At 32.6% G+C, this 17,470-nt stretch overlaps 1 protein-coding gene across 1 annotated transcript in view; it reads left to right on the forward strand.

Moving 5' to 3' along the window:
• The first annotated feature begins 286 nt into the window (after nucleotides 1–286).
• LOC129758233 (serine proteinase stubble) overlaps nucleotides 287–17,470 on the forward strand; it is a 617,997-nt gene continuing 600,813 nt past the window's right edge. Inside the window, exon 1 of the mRNA XM_055755703.1 lies at nucleotides 287–1,126. The gene's annotated coding sequence lies outside the window, so the exon portion shown is untranslated. The remainder of the gene's footprint in view (nucleotides 1,127–17,470) is intronic.

The following is a 17,470-nucleotide window of genomic DNA, read 5'->3' on the forward strand; positions in this document are numbered from 1 at the left end:
TGTTTCTTTTGCTGTAACGATCACGAAGCTCCCCAAGAGTTCGGCCATAACTCTCTCACACTCTCTGGGGCTGAAAAGATCCACCCGTTAAGAGCGGCTCGCTCGGTGCTGCAGTGAAAATTCACCAATGGAGAACCGCATCGAGCGAGCATAGGAGGAAGTCGTTCCGATCCCAGACTGGTTGTTGTTGTTGTCTGTCGATGGTCAAAAAGCACTCCCCGATAATGCCGAAGATCGATGCCATCCTCCTCGTCGTCGTCGTGGGTCTTTGAAGTGGTACCCTTCTGCCAGTGGTCTTTTGACTGCGATTCGGTTCAGTCGCGTGGTGGTTTGTGTTGGTCGTTCGTTTTTTTTGGCTCGTCGTGGAAAACTTATCTTCCTCGGGACTTTGGTTGATCGCGGATTTTTTTCCGATTGGCTTTCGCTTGCTTCCTTATCTGACTGGAGGTCTTCTAAGAAACTGGACGTTATCCTGGTTTTTTGTTTGGAAATTTCGTTACGGATTTTGACCTTTTGGGTTCTTACGGATGCTTGCCGCCAGAAGAAGCTGGAATTTGGAACATCCGGTGCTGGATTGTGTAGCCTTTTTTGTGTGTTGTGCCAACTTTGTACTTTTTCTCGACGCTAATGAACTCGAGAAGTGCTACCGGTGTGTTATTATTGAAAGTGGATTTTTTTTTTGCCAGCTCTTAGGCCGGGTCCATTTGGCATTTGAAGCTGCAGTTTGAAGAGAAAGAAAAAAACCCGTACACGTTACAAACATCGGGAATAAAGTGCAATCGAAAACACCTTTGCTGCTGATAAGCGAACGTTTGGTGGGGAAAATTTTCAACGAAGAAGAATGTGGAGAAAATAAGCCTGATTGATGATTGAGGCTTGGTGATTATTGGAAGATTAGTGCGAAGATTTTTAGCAAGAGAGCTGAAAAGGTGTTTATGTGCAGAAGATGCAGATTGGAATAATTGGAAAGGTGCAAATGATGATTCTCCAGAAGAAGTAGATTACTGTTTGGAATCTTGACGAATGTTTGTGATTAGCAGTGTTGGAATTTTATGGTGTGTGGAAAATAACTGTATTTGACCAAGATACTGTACAAGTGGATCAATCGCTGAATGCTGTTTATGTGGTGAGCAATTTATTAATTTTTTGATCGTTATTGGAAGCGTGTCCGAAGAGTTTGCTAGCGTTGTTAATGAGGATATTATCGGGTCAAATTGTGATTTACTTTTGGAAAAAAAATTGTACACAAAAGACAGTTGGATTCATGCTTGCAAATATGTTTTATTCAAGAATGGCTGTTTCATTGTGTTTTTGCTTCTGTTATTTTAAATCGATGATGTGTGAAAACTAGAGATGTACCGAATATTCGGTTGGCCGAATATTCGGCGCCGAATACCGCCAAAAAACCGTTAAGCCGAATATTCGGCTCACCGAATAGTTGAGCTAAGTATTCGGCCGAATAGGCCGAATAGGCCGAATATCTACTACAGACTTGTAAATTTTTCAAATTTTTTTGGATAATTTATAAAATATCCAAAAGTAATGTTGTAAAAGCCACACAATCATTGAAAACTGATGGTTGCAGCAGTTATTTACGAGGAATAATGACCTTTATGAGTTAAATTCCTATAAAATAGGATAAACATGGTTTCAGTAAAACATCTAAGGTGTATCCGCGTATCTTTAACTGAAGATCGTGCAGGAGAACGCTGAACGGTATCGTTTTATACATTGATTATAATTTATTGAAGAGAGATATATTCCGGCTTGCAGATCAGTCAAATCTGGCCGGGATGTCCGGATATTGAATAAAACTTCCCGAGTTTTGCTCGGGTTTATTCAGATTATTTGCTAAATCAAATAATAAACTCAAATTACTCTTTAAAATGGTTTTAAATTTTGTGTTCAATATGTATTTTTCAAAAATTTCAACATATACAAAAAATTTGGCCTTTTTAATATTTTTTTTTTTTCAAAAATCGTCCTGAATGCCTGACCGTGTGGATACGTGTGGATGAAAGTATGGTATGCCTAAAATTATATTTCATCTATTTTTTCAACAACTATTTTGAAGATATCTTGCTCAAATCCGAGCTGCATCTAATTCAATATCAGAGAAGCAATTTCAAAAAGCTTGGCATCTGTTTCGACACATTTTATTCCAGATTTCACAGGAATGAGACGAGTCATCTGATGTCTTTTCAGTTATTGGTGACATTTTAAAAATCTGAAAGACCCCTACCGTAAAAATATCTTGGAGGTCCGATCATCCGATAATATCATCTGGTTGAAAATTATCGACTAAAATACATTAGGGGTATTAATATGGAAGAAATAGAATGCATTTAAATAATCGCTTAAGTTTTTTTTAATTAAATACTCAATAGAATATTCGACCGAATATTCGTTTGGCCGAATAGTTGAAAAGGTCAATATTCGGTATTCGGCCGTTCGCCGAATACCACTATTCGGTACATCTCTAGTGAAAACCCCTTTTTCTTTATTTTAATTTTCAAGCCAGCTTTCCATAGGAAACAGATACTTTATAAATAATTATTAAAAATATTCAAATAATTATGAAATTGGTTAAAAATATTTTACTTTTAAGTGTGAGTAGTTTAAATATTCTTTTAAAAGATAATTGGTTTTAAGGATTTTTTTGTACCTAATACTCAATCATTTCATTAAGCGTTTTCAATAACAAACTGACTTATTTTCGTCTAAAGTATCCGTAAATTCTAAACTCAAGCCTCTTTTGCCTTTTTCAAACTTTATGTATCAAAATTTTATATGTATAATGAAAGACTTTAAAAGAATTTTTTTTATTAAAATTTTTTTTTAGAACGAATTTCTGACTATAAAAAGAAAAACTCCGTAAAGTTGTAGAAAATTTTAATATTTATAGCTAGATAGTCAGGTTGGAAATCGAAATTTATGTTTTAGCTTTTTTATGTAAGTTCTCAACACTGGCCTTTAATTAGGTTCTTAGAGCCAAAAAGGTGCAAAATGTATCGATCATGAGTGTGGTAATGTCAAATCTGATATAGAATCTCATTTTTGAATCTATTTTTGCACCATGATTCTCAATCGTATTTTTAATGTTGGCTTTCTTTGACTTAGACTTAATCACGGTCTATCATGGTCTATCACGGTCCGGGATATTGCCAGGATTTTGGTCGACCATTTTAAAATCAAATGCTCGGATTTTGCCAGGTTTTTGCATAAAAATAGCTCGGTTTTTCCGGATACGGATACGCTCCGAAAAAATTCTGGCAACCTTATTCTAGATGCAAATAATTTAAGAGCTTATTTTAAATTATTTGGGAGCGTTGATTACAAATATGTAACTATTATTCATCTATCAGCTCTTGTTTTCGAGAATTTTTTTGAAAATGTTTAAGAATCTATTGAATAAGTTTGAGCACTTTTGGGAAGATTTATTAAGAAATTAGCTCAATCATAATCTTTTCCGAAATTGTTTTTTTTTTATTTCTAAGTGTTTAGTTATAGAAGCTTTTATTTTATCAATTTTCCTAAATTCTGCAAAATACGGGAATTTTGAAGAATTTTCAATCAAATGGAATCCTTGATTCTTCAATATAGTAATTAAATGAGTTCAAATTTTCAGTATACTGAAGATTTTCTTGAATGATATTACAATTTTATCTATTCTTATTTCAAAAAATTGTAGAATAATTTTTTAAAGCATTGTATTTCTATAACATTGATCACCAGACATAATCTGAATTCTTGTTTGAATAAAGGATAATAAATAGATTTCAAATCTGTTTTTAGATTTCATGTAGGTTTTTTTGTTTATCAGTTGTCAAAGATCGATTCTACTCAAATTTGATTAATTTAAAAGAATTCACTCGCCATATCACCATAACTAGAGGTGATAGACAAAATTTAATGGATGATTTGAATTCAGGACACAAAAATATTTTAAAACGAGTTATTAGGCAACAAAAATGCTGTTCCTTAGTGTTATCTATTCTTTACACATATCTAATGGTTTTTTTTTCAAAATTGCTTCTCTCCATATATATCATCATTCCGAGACGATTCTTTTCCAAATTTTTTCTTTGAGTTTCAGCTTGAAGAGACAATTTTTGATAAAAGATTCTTTTTGATATTTTATCATTGACAAATATTCTTTATCAAAATCATGGTTACTTATGATAGATACAGTTTGAAGATTTAAATTTTGAACCTAAAATGATATATTAAGAAAAATGCTGAATATAAGTAAGTAAGATTTATAACATTTTTTCAATATTTTTAAATTATTTTTTTCTGTTAAGGGGAATGTGGCGTGTTTTAATATTTTTAAAATCAGTACTGGACTCATATGAAGGTAAAACTTGGTTGCAGAAATTTATTAAACTACTTTAAATTTGATTCTAAAATCGATTTCGTCTGTGTTTAGATTTTGATGCTTTGGGATAACATTGATCAGTCTTTATTTCGACGGTTTAACGAGTTTTCTTGATCAGAGAGGAAACAAACACCTTCATAATATTTACAAATGCTAGTTTATCAATTGCTAACGCAGTTCGGAACACACTCAAATGATATAATATTATTCATGAAACTCTACAAAATTGAACACAACTCTTTCGGTTGCTCAAAGATACTAAACTTGTATATTTTCGTCCAGTGAATTCTGACACATAGAATGCTGAATTTCTGTGTTTATTGGTTTAGATTTTTTCGCGGTCCAAAAAAATAACATTGTGGTCCTTAATGTGTTAAGGCCGAACAACAATAAAAAATCAAAAGATGCTGCATAAATTCAGGGGCTTAAATTTCTAACTCCCTGATTTATCAATTCCCTAGGCCCTCGCACTATTCCCCTTTTATTTTTCCTTCAAGCTTTACAATTTAATAGGGTTTCTAGCCTTTTGTCCTGGATTACTCTTGGAAAATGTCCTTATTTTTAAAATTCTAAAATTTACCTCAAACTACAACAAAAACTGCACTAAAAGTATACATTTACTAAGGAAAAAAGTTACATTCTGACATAAACCAACCTGTTTGCTTCTAAACGCATTGATTTAATCAGGAAGAGCGTTTGTTTGCGAGCCTTCGAAAAATTAGATATTTCAGGATTTGGGAATTTCATTTCAACTTACATTTGCAATTTTCAAAAACAACAAAGTTTTTCCCAATTTGAAGCTCAACTTATAGGTTTCTAAATGTAAAAAAAAGTTTTGGGATATTTTAACTTAAGACTTAGTTATGGATGATTATGTAAAAAAAATTCATGTTGATCAAAGTTACCCTGGTTTACGGTTTTTATTCATTGTCGGCGTTAAGTGCTTTCAAAATATGAGTAGTACATTTGCGATAGAATGTCAACTGAATAAATTTTATGAAAAGTGATTTAATTGTTTGTGGCTTATATAATAAATTTTGAGATATATACATAATAGATTATTCATCATCTAGGATTAATAATTTTGTGCTAAGCTCAGGGTTCAAAAAGATCACCGTCATATGCATAGCTTATAAATATTGCTAAACTATGAACTCAAAATATTTCAATTTGATGTCCTATGAAGTTTGAAACAGACAGATTTTAAATTAAAGAACGATAGTTTTCGCTGGTTCAAATAGATGAATAAAATGTTCGCACACTTGACTACTCTATCGAAATTCTATATAAGGTTCAAATTTCAAACATTAAACCATTCAAACTAGCAAACTGTGCAAAATTTCTTCACTTTGATTGGAAATTGAACAACTCTAAGGAGACCCCCAAACGCCTTAAAGTTGAAAATTGATGTAAAAAGGTTTGAATTCCCACTTAAAAAATCTTAATTAATACTGGCAAAAATCTTAAAACTTACAAAAGAACAAAAAATATAGATAAGCAAAGGATGATTGGTTTCTCTCTCTCTCTTGTTTTTTTTTCTCAATTTTCTCCAAGATCTATGAACATTTTTCTCTGTGTATCTTTAGTAAAACAAAGAAGAAGAAAAAAAGGAAAAAAATTTTTTATACATGTTTTATATTATTTTGAAAATCTAATTTTAGCTTAGCTTAGCTTAGCTTGATTGACTACTCACATCCACCTTGAATCATTGAACCCGAAATGCACCTTAAACAGTCTTGATGAAGAATTTTGAAGTATTCTAGTGTACTCTGTGATTGATTTCTGAATTTGGTTTAAATACAATCATACATTTCGGATTCCAAGATCGCAGGAGTGGCTCAGTATAACAAGTTCCACATCGCCAATGGTTGCTACTCCGTGATTGACCGAGGCCATCAACTTTGTTCAAAGGTCAAATGAACGGAACCTGGGATTGGCTACACATTCACAATGTACAAAATTGATGCTCTCTTTAAACGTCAATTACGGCGCCGGCAACGTCCTAGTAGTCAATAGATAGGTTAGGAAAATGAGAAAGGGATAAAAGAACAACTTTATGCCTTAGGACCGAGATCACCTCTGCATCCTTGCAAAAAAAATTTAGTTGGGAATGTGAGGGAAAGGAAATAATTAGGAAACACTTTTGACTAGTGTTATGCTGATAGCCTTTTCTCCTGAAATATATTTTTAATTTATTTAATCATTTTTGCGAAATAAGGAACAACAATTTTGAAAGGTGATTATGACTAAAACACATTCGGAATCAATCGTATAAACTTGATTTCCATCTTCATCTGTATTTGTTATAGTTGTTGCTTACATAATTCAAAGTTCGAAATGATATTCGAATTGATGTTCTAAATCAAATTAATGTAGAAAATTAAAAACGTATGAAAAATGTTAAATTTAAAATATTTTGGAGAAATATTGAAAAATTGAGAAATAGATTGAAATAAAAAAGTGAATTGAATTATTGGAGAAATCAGGGCCAAATAGAAAGTTTTACCTTTTTAAAAAAAAGAAATGAAGAGAATAAAAGCTATGTTAATTTTTACAGCAATTTTGATTGAACTATTCATGTAACGAATTCCCGCATTTGTATAGAAACTTCAAGATTTTACTTAAGCCCTGATTATGATTTAATCATGATAGAAATGAATAACGATCGCTTTAAAGTTTAAACATTTGAATAAGGACAAATTGATGACAAATTTTGTAAATTCTAAACAAGTTATTGAATAAGCCGATCCATGTTAATTTCTTAAACCAAAAAGGATCAATTTTGTAATAAAGCTGATCAAATTTTTATGTTGAATTGGTTAGTTTGATAACATTGAAAATTTTTCTATCAAAATTACGAAATATTATTTTGCGGCATTATTAATGTGACACGAATATTTGTGAATATTTTTTCACATTGACAACATTTTAGTATTAAAGTTAAATGTATAAGCTTTGATCAACTGATTTTAAATCAAATATGAAATACTTAGCTTTAACGGCTTCCGAATACAATGAGTGGCCGACCACATTCCAGGAAGACATGACAAATAAACTTTTTAAATGAGGGTTTGAGACGCCTGGAAAATTTCTCCGTCTTGTGGGGTTAATACCGGAATACCTTCAGTTTAGACTTGAAATTAACTTCAGCAACACTTTAACTAGATTTGAACTGGAATTGGAACGGCCTTGAAAATTTTCTTCAAAAGTTAAACAAGTTCGTCATCGACGGCCACAGCCTACCGAGTCCTTATTTTGAAAATCTAATTTTTGGTTGGAGAAAGTGTAAATGTTGACAACTTAAACAAAATAATTGATTAAAAATTATGGATTGATTTTTTTTTGTTTTTTTTTAATACGTTTTAAAGCCAACAAATACTGCTTCATTGCGTTAAAAAAGTTTTTTTTTATATCCAACTAGCTGACCCGTTGTGCTTTGCTACACCTTCCGAAAATAAGTGTAATTTGTAAAAAATTATTCAAATTTAGATTTTAGAGAGCATATGGGGTATTTTTTGGAGTTGAAAAACTAAGCTATAGAAATTTGAAAAAAAAACGATGGAAAGGATTTGTAATAACCATTTTCAAACAGTTTTTTTCACCATCCTCGCCTACGAAGCAGTTTGAATATCTATCCTTTTCGCGCCAAAATTAAGTTAAAAAAAATGTTTTGCCATATTCCAAACTGGTGAAAAATATTTTAAATTAGTTATGTATTAAATACAGTGCAAATTTTTTTTTTATAAATTTAATACGGCAAAAAATATAAATATTCAAAAAAATATCAGTTGCAGACTTTTAAGTTTACATTTGTCCCGTATATTTGGGCAAGTGTCAATGCAAAGCTTATTTACAGATGCGTCAGAGTAATGGCTTTAAAATGGATTTAAAACGTATTCCTGTTTTTTGGTCTATCAAGTTTCACTGATATATCTGCAGTATTTCTGCAGTATAAATTTATGTTTTTACTCCACTTTTAACGAATGCCGTTCAAAGGGAATGACAAAAGTCATTTACAAAGACATTTAAGAATACTCCTTCTGGTCTTCCCAACATATTGAATCATTTTGAAGATGAATTTCTTAAAAGTTCGACGTTTGCCCTTGCCCCACCATGTAAGTTGCCAGGAGGGAATATTGTTTTTAACACTTTAAGGGTATACTGAAAATTTCTCATAAACATTTGGCGTCCAGTAAAATATCAGTTCTAAAGTCTCGCTTTTCAAAAACGAAGCGGATCAAAAGTCTCTTTTATGCAGCCATGTAACACAAAAACACTTTTCATGTTAATTACCTACTTTAATTGGTATGTAATAAAAAGTAGGATGGTTTGTTCAGATATATTTAAAATAAAAAGCTCCCAGTTTCATTTTTAAATTCGTTTCAGTTGTGTTTTTGGGCCGAAGTAACAATTTCTAGAAGAAAACATAATTTTTAATTTTTTTTTTACAGAAAAAGTTGAACGTTTGAACTTGTTCTAATGTTACTTGAATGAAAAGTCGAATGCTACCTACATTAACACGAACTAAATATGGAAGTATTTTTGCGAATCTTTCAATTGGTTATGATTCGATTGATAAAATACCAATCCGTGTCACATCTAGGCGTCATTTATTACCACGTGCAATTAAGCCAGAAAAAAACACATCTAGGTTGCATATTGCCCCCAAGTGCATAAGAAACATAGGTACTTGGTTGAGAAACAGGCGCCTGATTGTTAAATTTTTCCATCGATCAATGAACAGTATGCTTTAGTTACTATCCACTTGCGACGACGTTTGCTTGACCATAGAGACGAAAAACAAACCCCTCAAATTAAAGAAAATCTCTAAAAATGGATGCCATGACTTTTCAATTTCAGATTTTGGCAAAAAAAAAATGTATATGTTTTATTCGATCGACAAAATGTCAATCTGGGTCTCATCTAGGCGTCATTTATAACCATGTGCTGTACAAATGAGCTAGGAATCAAGTAGAAAAAAAATCACATCAAGGTTTCATATCGTCACCCCTTGCATTCTTGGTTGAGAAATACGCGCCAAAATATTCCCACTGATCAGTATGCTATGCCATGGTTACTATCCTTTTGCGACGCTGGCTCGACGCCTAGACCTTGGAGACGAAAAACAAACCGCCCAAAGGAAGAAAAAATTTCGAGAAAATGGATGTCATGACTTTAATTTGTTCCGAAAAACTACAAATTTTGTATGGAAGCCCCCCCTCCCATAAGTCGGATGGAGTTTTGACTATTACAGAAACCATCCCCGGCCTCAAAAACCCTCAGATGCCTATTTTGACGAAGATCGGTTCAGTAGTTTCCGAGTCTATAGGGAACAGACAGACAGACAAACATTCATTTTTATATATATAGATAGGGTTGTTTTAAAAAGCGAAAAAAAACAGTCGCAAATGAGTTAGTTCACGTTACAAAAAGAAGAAACTTTTTTAATTTTACGAGAAAACTTTTATAATGCAAAACAATGAAAAGTTAGATCTTCTTAGAAAATAATGTGAGGATTCTGAAACAGGAATACGTTGGAATACGTTGGAATCCAGCTAAGTTACAACAACGCGAATGGGTGAATTCACGTCACAAAATTTAATTTTTTTGTAAAATTTTATAAGGGAGATATGCTCTGAAAGCTGATTTGACCCTCCAGATGGTCGGATTTTTTCAAACCGATCATAATTTAGTTTTTTTTTATTTTAATTTTCGTTATTTTTAAATAAAATAAAACGAAAGTTTTAAATTTTTTCTTGGTGAATCTTCAAACAAATATCGTGAGAAACAGTAATTTTAACGTATGATTTCTCAATATGTTGCTGCTATTCAAGTGCCAGGTATAGAGAAAAAGTTGTGAAAAGATACTGAAAATGTATGATCCGAGAAGTCGGAATAAAAAAATATCACTTTTAAAAGTATGTATGTATGTATGTATGTAGTTGAACCCACCAGTGGCTGATAGGTCTTTCGGCGGTACGGAAAGTCTCGATCACACATTCAAATATTGTTCATGCTTAACTCACAAACAATAATTGCAGCACAACCAAAGGGTCCGTTACCACTGGCTTGGGACAGGTTTGACTCATCTTACTCACTTCAAACTGTTCGAAACAAATAAAGACACCTGGAAAGGTCCCTATGAAACCTATTCCAGATTCCAAATTTGCCGAGATACTCCAGCTGGCTTGAACCCACAACCCATTGTATATCAGTTTTCCGCTCGTTTGATGCCCTGTCCAACCCCCCACTAGTCCCCAATAATAGAGTTAAGCTATTTTATTATTTAATATAATGAAATTTAAAACGATCAATGTTCAAGTGGTACTTAGCTGATTTTATTCCTTTGTTGATTCCTTTCGCCTTGAAGAAATCCAAGCAATCTACAGGAAAAAGCTTCAACGCTGACACTCTTATTTCACTACTGTACCCGGAAATTATCTCCCTTGTCAGAAAGATAATAAACTTTAAAAAAAATCACTAAAGTTTCTCCACCTTCATCACTGATTCAAAATAACTTTTTTTGAGTTTTTAATTCAAATCGATAAAAAAAATCCTTCCGGATCTAAATAGACATCTTCTTCACTCCACAAATCGACAAAAAAACACGGATTGAACTCGAATTCTATTACCGGTTTTCCCGAAAATCTATCCACACCAACATCAAGAATTTTCGTTATGTTTAAGTAAATTAATCACTACAATGACTAACTTCGAAAAAAATCTTAATAATGGAAAACAAAAATTTAATTTAAAGACCACAGAAGAAAAACGCGGTCGCGGAAAAACAAACGACCGTTCTCGAGTTGCTCGAGACTTAGCTCTCAAAAAAAAAAAATATCACTTTTAAAAGTGAACATAAAATTTGAAGGCTCTAAAGAATTTTTCAGAATAACTTGAAATTTCGAGTCGTGAATTCAGTACACTACCCTGTTCTGTTTTAAGTGAGTGAATTCACGTCACTACTTTAAAGAGACATATGTAACTTTACCAAATTTTGGGTAATGGTTTTCTCTACAACTTATTTGAAGACACCAATATCCTATTTCAACAGAGAGAACAGGAAATCGAAATGGTGGTTAGTGTAGTCAAAAATGGTCAATTCTAGCGTAAATTCACGTCACAAAAGTAATCGATTACAAAACAAACAACTTAAACTTTTTAATGACCAAATTATAGGGGGAAGTTGTCTACTACCGGACACTTAAGGTTTTTAAGCAATAATTTCAAAAATAGATTTTTCTAAATATTAGTTCCTCTAATGATCTGAAGAGTATCAATATTATGATCACTTAACAATATTAGAAAAAAATTTACAACATATTCATGTGGTGAGAGAAATCATTTTATGTTAGTTTTCACTCATTTCCAAAAGTGTTGTCTATGGCCGGACACTATGAATTCCTTCACCAAAGTTGTCACCAATGGCACAAAAACGTAGCAAAATGACTGAAATCACTTGCACAGGTCTTGTGAGTACGTGTTTTTCAATACTGAACATTCTATGAAGCCAGTCATAAAAGTTTTTTTGACAAACCAGTATGAAACTTTTTTTTATGAAAAAACTAGAGAGAAATTGTCTATGACCGGACAGCAAAATGTTAAGTTTCTTGGAGGACCAACATAGTTTCGTTAATGAATCCTCATCTTCTGCTAACCATTTGAGTGTGCTATAGAGATAAAAAAAATGAAAGTTTCAAGTTGAAATCATCTATAATTTTGAATATTTTCCTGTCCGGTCATAGACAAATCGCATTTTTTTTTAAATTTTCCTAATATTTCGTTTGAATTTCCATTTTGTTGTCTTATATCTACTGTAGTCGAAAGATAATCAATCAACGATGTCGTTCATGTGTAGTTCAAATTTTACAAGCCGAAAAAACTGACTACAATTCAAATGCAAAGTTTAGGCAATTCTCTCCGTACTGCTAGGCAAAAGCTTTAGATGCCTATCATTGGTTTATTTTTTCAGATTGGATTGGATTGGAACATTATAAGTATATTGTGTTTTCGAAAAATCTGTGTTGTCCGGCAATAGACGGTTCCGGCCATAGACGAGTTTCGCCTTTTCATTTAGATTTTTTTTATTGGTTGACTTCTAGAATGATAAAAGTTCCGAAAAGTCCGGAGAAGTGATTTCACGTCACGGTGGAATGTGCCCAGAGTATATTAAAAGAATCTTTGTAATGTTACAAATGATGTAAAATAGGTGCACGTTTAAATACACTGATGGCTCCTTTTATATTGATTTTTCTTCTATCATTACTTGTTTGCAGCTTTTAAATCATACTTTTTTATACCAACTGTGTTTGTAGTTGGAACATTGTCGTCCAATTACAGTTTGAGGTGAGTCAGGAGCGAAATACCAGATGTTGTATAAAAATACTTCAAGAGCATCTTTTTGTTTTTTTTTTCTGGATTTACGCTTTTTAATTTCTGATATCGGAAGCCAAGTCTTGACAAAGTTGACCGTGGCCTAGGGGATAGCGTTTAGGTCTTCTAAGTCAGAGGTCATGAGATCGAATCTAGGTCACGGAATATATATACTCTATTTTTATGTCATAATGTAAATCTAACTTTTGGAAATCCACCAGGCATACGATAATACACCATACTCTCTGAAATAATTAATCTTATTGTGGAATAGGGACTTACTCTCACACACAAATGATAACTATTTCTGAGTCTTGAACACATTTTCTTTGATAAATAATCTCATGTTAATTTGACGTAATGATTTATAATCATTGTCATAAAATCATTTCTGTCTCTGGCACGGTATGCATTTCAAAGTGTTGTTTGTTTTTTAAGTGAAATAATTACAAGTAGAGCCCCCTATAAAGTATAACATTTTCACAATAAATTTTCATTTTTCAAAATTCATAGAAAAAAAAAACTCAAAGAATGAGGAAATTCACAAGTTGATTCTGAAAGCTGATTTGAGTACCTCATGGAAACATTTTATTTGTTTCTTTAAATAATAAAGTTTTGATGTGATAAAATTAGAAATAGTATTTTTTTAATGTGGTAGATTTATGTTCAAACGAAGTCGAACGTTTGTACCAAAAAGCTGATGAACTCTATGAGTTTAATTCTGAAGCAAAAATGTGACCTCAAATCTGTTAAGTTATTAATTTCAGATCATTTCCTCAACATTCGTTCGTATAATAAAATAGTAAAAATGCTTTTACATGTAATAACATATTGTTCACATTTTAAACATTTAAGGAGCTATAATTCAATTGGCATTCAATTTACCTTTCATCGTGACATCAACAGCTTTTACATTCTTCATAATAGCGTGAGGTTATAATAATTTGTTAACCATAACTACACAGTCCTTCATTATTGTAATCTTTTCCAAATGACGTCAAACATTCCGAGCAATTATATCCATTCGCTGTTACCCATGAAAAGAATCCTTTTCTCCTCCAGGCCATTTAACTATCAGTGCGCCTGGAAGTCAGCAGCATTCTAGAAACCTTTTCATCGCCCTTCAATCTAGTTGACAGTAAAATGAGCGATCTAGATAAGGTAAACGTTACAGTCGATTGCATGAATGGATAGGAGTTTCGAAAAACTTGAAAAGAAAAACAAAGATTTTTATTCAATCGTTTTTGTAACGTTTTCCTTGAATGATCAATGAAACAAATTTGCATGATTGAAAAAATCAAATTTTCAGCTTCATTTTAAGGGTTGGACGCAATTGATTGTAGATAAGACATATCCATTTTAAGTCAAACGATCATGTTAAACGATTTGAAAATCTCCTTCATCAGGATTGGTTCCGAATGCAAAAACACGAATTATTCAAATTTCGTATCGCCCCAGAGTGTAAATGAAGATTAATGACACCACAAACAACCAGTATTACCAAAATCCGCAGATAACCTGTGCACTCACCCTACATTCAGGTTCGAAACACGCACATTGCCGTCGATTCTTGACTCTTCCAGACCACTCCGCGGGCTGCCATTCATTTGCCATCAGAGCGAGCGGCTTGCCTTGCGATATTTCCCCCGAGAAGCGGTTCCAGTCGGGAAATTTCTTCCAGTCCCTACACACCTTGTTGGAAAACGGCAAAGATGGAGCGAACTCAAGCGGGCACAGGTATCAACCTGCCGCGATTATCTGCTGCAGCAAACTGCTTCGGGTTCAGATCCAGGTCCAGTTTGATGAGGCCGGTTACGTTGCAACGTTTCAGCCAGAAGGCATAGAAGCTGCTGCAGGTTGATCTGCGCAAGAATGCCACCCCCACTTGCTTCCTGCCTTCCAGTTATGGCCGAAGAAATACTTAGACTGACGTCGTAGTCGTCGCTGCTGGATCTGAAACGGCAATGATTGCGGCCGGCTAGGGTCTTTGGGAAAAAGTTAACGGATCTCGCTCGTGGAGAGCAACTTATGCACACAATCGGCTAAAGGAGATGGGCTCTACTTTTCTCAAGTAGTATTTTTATGTCACATAGAGGTTTTAATTTTGCAAATTGAATATTTTTGCTATATTTAGAACGATATTCTAGGAAACAAATAATTCATGTCTCCCAAATTAACACTTTCTCCATAAACCAAATTGATTGTGATGCTATTTTTTGTAATTTCTAATTGTGTACTGTTTTTTGATTGTAGTACAGTTTTATTTGCCAAATTGAGTATTTCTGCCTCAAAGTTTGACACTACTCTAGGAAACAAATTAAACAGGTCTATTGTACAAACAAACACTCTAAATAGGCAATAAGGTTTTCTTTGAAAACTTCGATTTTTTATCACTTCATGGTTTAATTAAAGCTATTGCTGAATCAAAGGAATCGAAAGATTTCCTTTTCTTTAACCCCGGTACCTATAAGGAAAGTTCAGGTATCGGTATTTCGATAGCAATTAACTATCTTCTTCAGTGAGCGTTTTTGATTGAAGAAGATAGTAAGTTGCTTTCGAAATACCGATACCTGAACTTTTCTTATACGGTGGTTAAGCCAGGAAATTTGAAAAATCGTGCAATAGATGTGCAAATTTTTACATTTGTCGAAGCCGTGAAAAACTCTACTCAGTATCACCTAAAAACTTTATATTGCTTATTTTATCCTTTACCAACGCTATTGACGTAAAAAATATATTCGGATAATTTCCAATGTTTTAAAATAAATATTTTTATACTTCAGTTACCAGTCTGGGCTAAAATGCATCGAAATGCAAATCAAGAACTCACCTTTTAAATCTCGTTTCCATATGCTGGGATATGATTGTTTTGCATAACGCGTTTGTTAACCCTTCGTCTCATAAAGTAACAAATTTGCAACAATCTTATATATAAAAATGGAGGCGTTTTCTTTGTAACAACATCACGTATGAATGGTCGGTCGAAATGAAGTGAAATCTGGTATCCGAGGGTTTTTTGGGTCAGAGATGGTTTGTATAATAGTTCCAAGAATCTCACTTTTTATGGAAGGTGGTCCCAATACGAATTCAACTTTATTTGATACGATTTCCATAAGAATCGATTCACGAGCACGATGAATTTAAGGGCGTGTAGATGAAATCAAACATTTGTTACGATTTATACATAAGAAGGTAAAACGAAGTTTACCGGGTCAGCTAGTTAATGTATGAAAAAAGTGAAAAATCGTATTTTATTTTAATTTGTTTTCTTGATGTACTCATCATTTCCAACGGTTTAAATGATTTTTAAGGAAAAATAAAAAATCATGAAATAAAGGGTCAATTCCAAAATTTCATCCATACAAACATACATTTTTATAATTTCAGCTATTAGAATTTTTTGTAGTATTTTTTACCCCTAAATATATGCATCACCTTTATGCTTTTTCTTTAAATACATTTTTGACAGAAAAATATAAAATTTAATTCAAACAAAACCAAATATTACTGCAATTGGTGTTTTTATGCGTAATGACAGCACAAGTATATGAAAAACTATAAATGTTCAAACGTTTTCATTTCATTTTTCCATTTAATGACAAAGTTTGTTGTTTTTCTTAGTAGGGTGTTCATCACATTTTAACATAAAATTAAAAATAACTGGTGAAACTAATAAATTTTCTAAATTCTCAATTTCGTCCATTTGATGTCCCATCAACCTTAAAACATTTTATGAACTAGTGGTTTATCAATCTGTGGACATTATGTTTTAAGAAGCCATTGAAATTGAAAAGTATTGCATGATGCCCTCGTTGACGGTACTTAGTCGCTCAAGAAGGGGAGAGTGGAGATACTTGATCCCCTTTTTTTATTTTCACCATATCTTTTTGGAAAAATTTAGCAACTCGCACTCTTTTACATTTTCTGACAGCGTGTAACTTCAAGTTTTTATGCTCCTAAAATTAGAACGATACTTGAACCCTTAGATGAACTAGAAGCATTTTCGTGGGAGTAAAAAATTGCGATATGTTTGAGGGGAGACTTGATCCTTTATTCAGGAAGCCCTAATCCATGGAAAAAATAAAACAAAACCCCAAGATAGTATGTTAATTGACTATTTTGGTCATGTTTGTTCTCATTTCACAATCTATTATTGTCAGAAAAAAAATCTATAGCTTGTTCTCAACCTTTATGACATTGCATACTTACGGGCGCATTTTTTTATAAACAAGAGAAAATCAATTATTTTAGCCCTTTTCTTCAGATAATTGATAGATGAATATTAGCTACTGGATAAATATAAGTAATCTCGTAATCAGCAATAACCACGATCCATTGAGAAGAAGAATAATCATTTGTACCCATATATTAGGGATCAATTGTACCCATAATCAACATTTTAGAAAACTTTTTCTGAAAAAAGTTGGGAGTTTTCCATCGCTTTGAAAATATCGTATTTTGAAGTTCATTTTACATTCGAAAGATTGATGTATTGGAATAAATATTTTTGTTATAATATTTCCATGTAAGGAACATTTTAAAATGATGAAAAAAGATCTTCAAGTCACATTTTGTGAAATTTCAAACAAAGTTCAATAACCCAAAAATTTATTTTGTTAAAAATTTTTGAGCTTCAACCATTGCTGTTTTGTTCCATTTGGCACATTTTTCTAGAACATTTGATCTTTGTACGACATTCCAGTTTGGAGATATAGCTAA

Source organism: Uranotaenia lowii, chromosome 3, assembly GCF_029784155.1.
Source record: "Uranotaenia lowii strain MFRU-FL chromosome 3, ASM2978415v1, whole genome shotgun sequence".
Classification (NCBI taxonomy): Eukaryota; Metazoa; Arthropoda; class Insecta; order Diptera; family Culicidae; genus Uranotaenia; species Uranotaenia lowii.